Below are 8,064 nucleotides of genomic sequence, written 5' to 3' on the forward strand. Positions count from 1 at the left end.
ATAAGTATTCAGATGGGCTCAATTTTGGGCAAACATGGTTAATTTGCTTGCAGTGACTAAATTGAATAAAAATAAAACTTTAGGGGCAGTTTTGTAAAAAGTCAAAAATGACTAAATTGCATAAAGTACATAGTTTTACTGTCTAAATTAATATATTGAATGAAATTATTAATTTAGATCTAGATTGGGTGGAAAATCGAGGAGAATAAAAAATTACCAAAAAGCCCTTGTACTTTGACATTTCTGCAATTTAGCTAGTTAAGCTTGTAGGTATAAAATTGTACATACCTATAAATATAAATAATGTTAATGTTGATTCATGAATGTATATATGTATATATGATGTTTAAAATGTGAGCTGAAACTCGAAATGTTATAACTAAATATAAGGTGAGAAAGGATTTATTAGAAAACTATTGAATATTTATGAGATATGATATATATGCGATTTCAGCATGATTATGAATTGTTACAGCATGTGTATTGAGAAATATGAAAGTGATTAGTAGATGATCTTAATCGTTGTGATGGCACATTGATAGTATGAATATATATAAATGGTAAAGTGCCCTTCAATGATAAATATGTTTAAAGGAAATGGATTTCATGAAATGCCCGGTTGAGTGTAGTAATCACTAGGATACGATTGGTATGCCAATAGGGTTAGAATGAGTGCTTTTATGAGATTTGCAGTTCGGTGCCCCTGTACACACTTCAGTGTCTCTATTAACACTACGGTGCCCCTGTTTGCACATCGGTGCCCCTGTTATGCATCTATGATGCCTTTGGTGTGGTGTAGTTACCGGAGTATCTGAGGTAAGTTACTAGTTCGTCAGGCTAAAACTGAATGGAATTTATAAAATTATTTTAATGTTAAAGGCTAATGTATAGTCAAGATATTAGTAAATGTTAAATGTTCAATGTTCAATGAATTACTTTATCTTATGTGAGTATCGTTATATTGATGATTATTCGGTTAAAGATATATGTTTATATACATATATAAATGAGTTTGGGTTGAGTTATTATAGTACAAGAAGCATACAATGAATTATTTTCAATACGAAGCCTATAAGTTCTTCATAAACGTATAAAAGGTATGATTAATTTATTCATTTAGCTTTAAAGTAAGAGATTCCTGGATAAAATGTTTATAGGAAAGTTTGAGACGAATGATGAATTATAGAATGATTATTAGTTAAATGTGAAAGAGTTATGTTAAAATGCACTAGCTTGTGGTTATGGTTGATGTTTAGGCTTATGTCTCAAGAGTTATGCAAATGAAACGGGTGAGAATAGATATTGAAATGATAAGTTCATAGATGTGACAAAACATGATGAAATAAAAAGAATTGTTGAGTTAAGGACTTGTAAGGAAGGAATTTACTTATGTTGTGAATAGACACACTAATTCGCGAATTGATAACGTAATTAAGCTTATGCTAAGTAAATGGTATGGTAAGTAAGTAAATGAAATGATTCACCATTTAAAAAAAACATTGACGATTATGTAATTTAGCTTATAAGACCTAATTATGTAATAAATGGAAAGTATTCGGGCTATTAATGAACACATTGATTTGTCAGATGATAGTTATATAGTTTGATAAATCTTCAATCATTAGTATAGGTTTATTTCTGACTTATAAAATTCAGTTTTAAAATGGAATATCATGTTTAAGTTTATACGAGCTTACTAAGCACTCATTGCTTATGTGGTTGTCTTTCTCTTACTTTATAGATTATTGGAAGGTCAATTGGGTTGGAAGCTAGTCGGAGATCCATCACACTATCCATTGGCTATATTGGTAGATTTTCACGATTTTGAGTCATGGTTATAATGGAATGTATAGGTGTTTTTGTTTGATGAAATTAGCCATTATGTTTGGCTTGTAAATATGTTATTTAAAGTGATGAAATAGTTGTTATGTTGACATATATGTATGGTACTTTAATGGTTGTTAGTTTGGTATCTAAGTACTTAAATGATGATAGTTGAAATGATGAATATAAAGGTATGCTATGAAATGTTGGTGTGGTGTGGAATGAGATAATGCATTGAGTTGATAAATAGCTAGTTTTGGTAGCTTTGGTTGTGTTGGCATATGGCTAAGTTGCTAATGTATTGATTGAGTTGTGTGAATGGTCACATTTGTGGTTATGGGTACGAAAATGATATGTAAACATTATGGTAAATGTAGTATATAAGTTGGTCAATTAGTTGATTTATTTATGGCTAAATTTAGCAAATGTGTAGTCAAATTTGATTGTTGTGTTTGAGGTGCCTTTAAAGCATATAGGTTGTATGGATAGATGTCATTATGATTTAACTACATTATGCTTGTTTTAGGTACATTTTTGAATGTTTGGAATAGGTACAAATGGTTTGTATGCGTGAGCATGTGTAGGGTGAATGAAATGGCTTAAAAATGACCATATTCTCGTCCACACGGCCTAAGACACAGGTGTGTGTCTGAGCCGTGTGTGACACACAGTCACACGACATGGTCGTGTGTCCCCTGTAGGTTTTTATAAGTTGTATTTTGAGAGTTACACAACCTGGCACACGAGTGTGTGGCCTGGCCGTATGACCTAAGTTAGAGATATACACAGGCACGGACACGGGACGGGGACACGGCCGTTTGTCCTTACTTCGTATACCCATACGGCCTGAGACATGGGCGTGTGTCTTAGCCTTGTGAGTCACAAGGCCTAGCCACATGGTCGTGTGACCCCTATAGTATGAATTTTTATATCTTTTGCCATAAAGTTCTAACACCATGTTTGGTTGGGTGTATTGGCTATCGGTGGGCCCCACTTATGATGCCTCTAATCCGTTGTTTGGTTCAATGTTGCTATTATGGGGCTAAACCATTACTGACCTAATCAGTGAAATCCACTGATTTCTAAACCCTCCCTTTTGCTCAGTTTAGATGCTGCTTCAGTTTACCCTCCCTATTTTACCCTCCCAGTCTTCTTCTTTTCACCTCCCTCTCTGAACAAGTCTTTAACACCCATTTCCCCATTTCCTGTTTCCCCTCTTCCCCAAATCAGAATCCCTAACCCCATGCCCGACTACCCTCCTCCCTTTTTTCCTCAATTCAAAAATCAACCTTCACCTCCGGCACCAATCCACCGCCACTGATCCACCTCTGGTCCTTCACGGCTCCACCCATTTCCAGAATCAGAGGTTAGAGCGAAGCTACAAACGTCTTCTACCTTTGAATTTCAAAGGTATATTAACAATGTTTTTTTCTGCTGAAAGCATTCTGTGTGCCAATGCCTTAAGAACAAAAAAACACTCTATATCTTCCGTTGTTTTTCCGATTTATTTTTGTTGGGTCTCATTCAACAGCCTATATCAGTTACAGATGAAGAAATTACTGAGATGGTATTGTTTCCAACGATTAACGAGGCATGTCGTGTTTTGGATGAGGGTGTCGTTGCTCGAGCATCAGACCTTGATGTTGCATCTGTACTCGGAATGAGCTTCCCATCCTACTGGTAACTACTTCGCCACCAATTTTTGTCTCTGCAACTTGAACTCAAGAATAGTCTCTAAAGTTTGGAGAATTTAATGGTTCCATTGTTAACTACTATAGGATTTGCTATTAAGAATCAGTATTTGCTAATAGATTGCCTGCCAAATTCAGTCACTATTTGCTATAAGAAAATGAATTTGGTTTCTTGCACTCTCTATGTTATAGTTAGTTACACGATCTCTTATTTTCACCATGTCTTATAAAACAATAGCTTTGGTTGCAGTGGTGGTATCATGTTCTGGGCAGATACAGTTGGGTCGAAGCATATCTATTTGAGCCTCAAGAAATGGTCAGAATGGTACGGTAGCTACTTTAAACCATCGAGATATTTGGAAGAAAGAGCCATGAAAGGCATGCCACTGGTAAGAACTAAGAACTCTTATCCTTATTTTAAAGCTTGTTTGAATGGTTCAACAATGTAATTGCATTCGTAATGCACATCAAGTTTCAACTCAATCCAATGTTTATATCATATTGATAAAAAATATGGATCGATCTGCATGATTTGCATGAATAGAGTATAGAATATAACTGTCAGATTAAATACACAAATCGTGAAGAAAAAATTACAAATGTGACAGCCCAAAATTTACCCTAGTCGGGAAGTGGTTTCGGGACCGCTAAACCGAGTCATAAAAATAATTAGCTATCATATTTGATGCTTATTATATGTATACATGCATGTGTGAAAATTTCATATTTGAATTTTGTTTAAATTGTAGGTGAATTTTAGTAAATAGGACTTATGTGAGAAAATTTGAAATGTGATAGGTCAAAGCATAAGGATCTATTAGTGCATGAAATAAAAAGGGGGGACTTGCATGTCAATTTCCCCCCCTAAATAGTAGTGGCCGGCCATGACAAGGTGGATAGACAAATTGTGATGGGTAAAACATATTATGAAAAGTTTATGACAACATGTTGTGTTAAGAACAATAAAATATGAGGGGAGTGGGAGGAGAAACCAAAGTTGTTTCATCCTTGCTCCCCCATTTTGCCGAAACTAGAAGAAAAAAAAAGGGGCTTCATCCTCTTTGTTCTTCTTGACCGAAAAATCAAAGGAAGAAGAAAGAGTTCTCTTGCTTTATGTTCGGTTTGGATGAGGATTAAGAAGAGGTAAGTACCTTGAAATTCTTGGAAAATTTTGTATAAAGAAGGTGGTTAGTTCAAGTTCTAATCATTCCATGGCTTAAGTTTTGATTGTTAGGAGGTTTGATATTTGGTCAAGTAGTTTGAAGCTCTTAGCACATATATTTTTTTTTCTTCTTTCTTGAAGGTTGAAATTTGGGTTGTTATCAAGAAGGTGCCGAATGTGGTCCTTGAAGGGCCTTGAGGAACAATATATGTGGCTTGGGTTATAATATTCGGCCATGGTAGTTTGAGGATTAAGGATTTTATTTCTTGTTAAAATTGGATGAATCTTAGTGTGTGAGTGTTTGAACTAACTAAGGATCAAATAGATGCATGGGTACAAAGTAGGAAGAATCGACTACTATGGTTGATACTAATGCCGAATGTGAAAATGTTATATTAAATAATTTATGTGATTTGAGTTAATAATATGAAAAGAATATTTAGATGTATTATAATTGATTAAGTATTAAATCAAAAGTTGCTAAAATTGCCATTTCTTTAGCCGAATATGTGTTTGATCAATGAAGAATTTGTTGAAGAATATAGGTGAACTTGGTAAGAGTATTCGGCTTAGTGTCTAAATGATATAAAGATTTTAGAAATTATTTTGGTTAGGTGTATGTATGATTAAGTATATTCGGCAATATACTTAAAGTGAGTACATGATATTATATTATAATTATTGAGCTTAAGTATATGGATATGTGTATATGTGGTCATATAATGACATTTTGGTTTGAAAATTTAATGATATGTGATTGCCGAATGTGATAAATAAATTCATATTATTGGTTTAAATATTGAATACTCCTATTTGTATTCTTTAAGCTCAAGAGCAAAGGGGAACTAAATCCGATAAAGGGAAGGAAAAAGTAATTGAATAGCCATTAAAGTTGTTCGACAACATCCGAGGTAAGTCTTCGAGTAATGACCCTACTTGAATTATATTGAAATGATTAGTCATACTATGATGGATAGCCGAATGTGCATAGAGACTATGTTATAAAACCAATTGAAATCATGCTCTTTGTGTGTGGCTATTGAGCCGAAATTGGAAAGGTTTAATAAATGCTTTGTGTTTGAGCCTTAGTAACGAAAGTGAAATATGGATGTGTCATGATTGTTGATATATGTGTGCATGAGCATTTGAATGATACCCGGGATAAGACCCGAAGGCAATTGTGCTAGTGATTTTATCCGGGCTAAGACCCGAAGGCATTTGTGCGAGTTGATATATCCGGGCTAAGACCCAAGGGAATTTGTGCTTGTGGTTATATCCGGATAAATTCTGAAGAAACTTGGGTTCGAAGGTGAGCGTGTTGTGCTGTAATACATTCAATTAATACGCTCGAAAAACCCAAACGATAAGGTATGTTTGCGTGTGCATCGGAAAAGTCGATTCGTTTTTAATAGTATTCGTTCAATCGACTAACGAACTTTTGACTTTTAGATAGGTTAATACCTTGTGTGTATATGTTGATGAAGTGTGAAGTAAGTATGTGTATGAGAATGTGTATTAATAAAGTGATCCATTTAGCTATGTGAATGTAATACTTTAGTCAAAGCCGATTTCATTACTTGAAACTTACTAAGCTTTAAAATGCTTACCCCGTTGCTTTGGCTCTCTGTTTTATAGATTTTGTTCGTCGGATATCGGATTCGGGATCATCGAAGTCGAAGTAATCCACACTATCAAAGCCCTTTTGGTACTCTTTTAGTTGAACTCTGGATATGGCATGTATAGGACTACCCGTTTGTTGTGGGTCATGGACCCTTTGGACTTGTATAATTTTGGTTAGCCATGCGAAAATGGCTTATATATGTTTGAGTATAATGTTATAATCATTTGGTATGGATATGGTTATTGAGAGGTTTGGATATGCTTAACAAGGATTGGCCATGGGAATGGTTAATCACTATCATAAATTGTGCTATTTATGCTAAAAGGGCTAGTTGAATCATGGAAACTATGAAATAGGTAAAGTCTACCTTAAAGGCAGATGCTGACAGCAGCAGTGATGTAGATTTGGAAAATCACTAAAAATAGTAGGAATGGAATTAAATAGTGAATAAATTATGTAAACGAACCTTGATGAATCTATTTTCATAGGAAAGTAATGAAACGATCATATGGACAGTATGTTAAGAGATATTCAGGTTCTCGTGAGACAGGGCCAGAACGGTTTCTGGATTCCCTATTTCGACTTTGGAAATTCATTATAAATTGACCAGAGATAATTAGGAGTCATGCCATATATGTATAGATTTCTATTTGAGTCTAGTTTCTATAGAAACAAACGACATCAGTATTGAAGCCCTGTACAGGGAGATATCCAAGTCGTAATGCGCAAAGGTCAGTGTAGTTGATCCCTGTAACATGGGAGACTTTGACTAATAAACTGTACTAATCGGCCCAACCAAAAATTCTAGAAAAAAATATGTAGATGGACATATGGGTCTAGTTTCAGGGAAAATTTACGGAACTGGATTCCGAGTTTCTGAACTCAAGATATGATTTTTAAAGCGACTAGTACGCAGATTGGCAGTGTCTGGGAAATTTTTTTATAAGTGGTTTAAAGTCTGCTAACACCTCGTGTTCGTCTCCGGTGACGGTCTCGGGTTCGGGGTGTTACAACAAAAGCATCAAATTAAATTAGTTTTGTACTAATGTGATATCTACATTCCAACTCTTTTTTTTCTTTTGCAAAGTGTTGCTTAGTTTATTTTGTAAGGCTATATATATAGCTAAGAATGTTTCAATTTCTATGCATCAAATTTCTCCCATACTTCAGTTTTTATAAGCTTTCTTTTAATTAAAGCATTTTGGTATGAAGAGGGTTGTTTTGCTTTCTTTTATTCCAAATGTAATACCAAAATATGACAATAACAATGATTCTGAGTGATTTGTAGTCAAAACAGAGGGTTCTTTTGCTTGTTGAAATTTGATGGACATTACCTTTAGGTGATGCTCACGGTGGAGAATGAAATTCCTGTAGCAACAAAAGGTGTGGTTATGATAAAAGCACAAAAGAACATCACTGATCAAAAGCTAAAAGACTTAAAAGCAAAGAAAATTTCCTAATGTTTAGGTTATGCTTATATCTGTATGGAAATTGTTTGGTCAGGTGAATGAGACTGCTGTTATACATTGTTGTTTTTATAGTGAAAATGGTGGTTTTAAAATATCTGATGAAGACAAAAGTTATATGCAAAGTTGCAAAGTTGCAAAGTTGCGGGTTCTACTTGTGCGTTTGGTGGTGGAGATGATCTTTATCAACCTATAGGAATGTCAGAGGCATCACTTAAAAAGGTGAGATTGTAAATGATGTTGAAGACTTACTTTCGGGGTTAGATGTTCAAGATTTTGAATCTTTGCTTAACTTGTGCT

General features: G+C 34.5%; 1 long non-coding RNA gene across 1 annotated transcript; it reads left to right on the forward strand.

Moving 5' to 3' along the window:
• The first annotated feature begins 3,154 nt into the window (after window positions 1-3,154).
• On the forward strand, window positions 3,155-3,983 carry LOC107947457 (uncharacterized). Its single transcript, XR_005922128.1, has 3 exons — window positions 3,155-3,234; window positions 3,356-3,504; window positions 3,766-3,983. It is a non-coding gene; the product is annotated as an uncharacterized lncRNA (long non-coding RNA).
• Window positions 3,984-8,064: the final 4,081 nt, after the last annotated feature.

Source organism: Gossypium hirsutum, chromosome D12 (genome assembly GCF_007990345.1).
Source record: "Gossypium hirsutum isolate 1008001.06 chromosome D12, Gossypium_hirsutum_v2.1, whole genome shotgun sequence".
Taxonomy (NCBI): domain Eukaryota; kingdom Viridiplantae; phylum Streptophyta; class Magnoliopsida; order Malvales; family Malvaceae; genus Gossypium; species Gossypium hirsutum.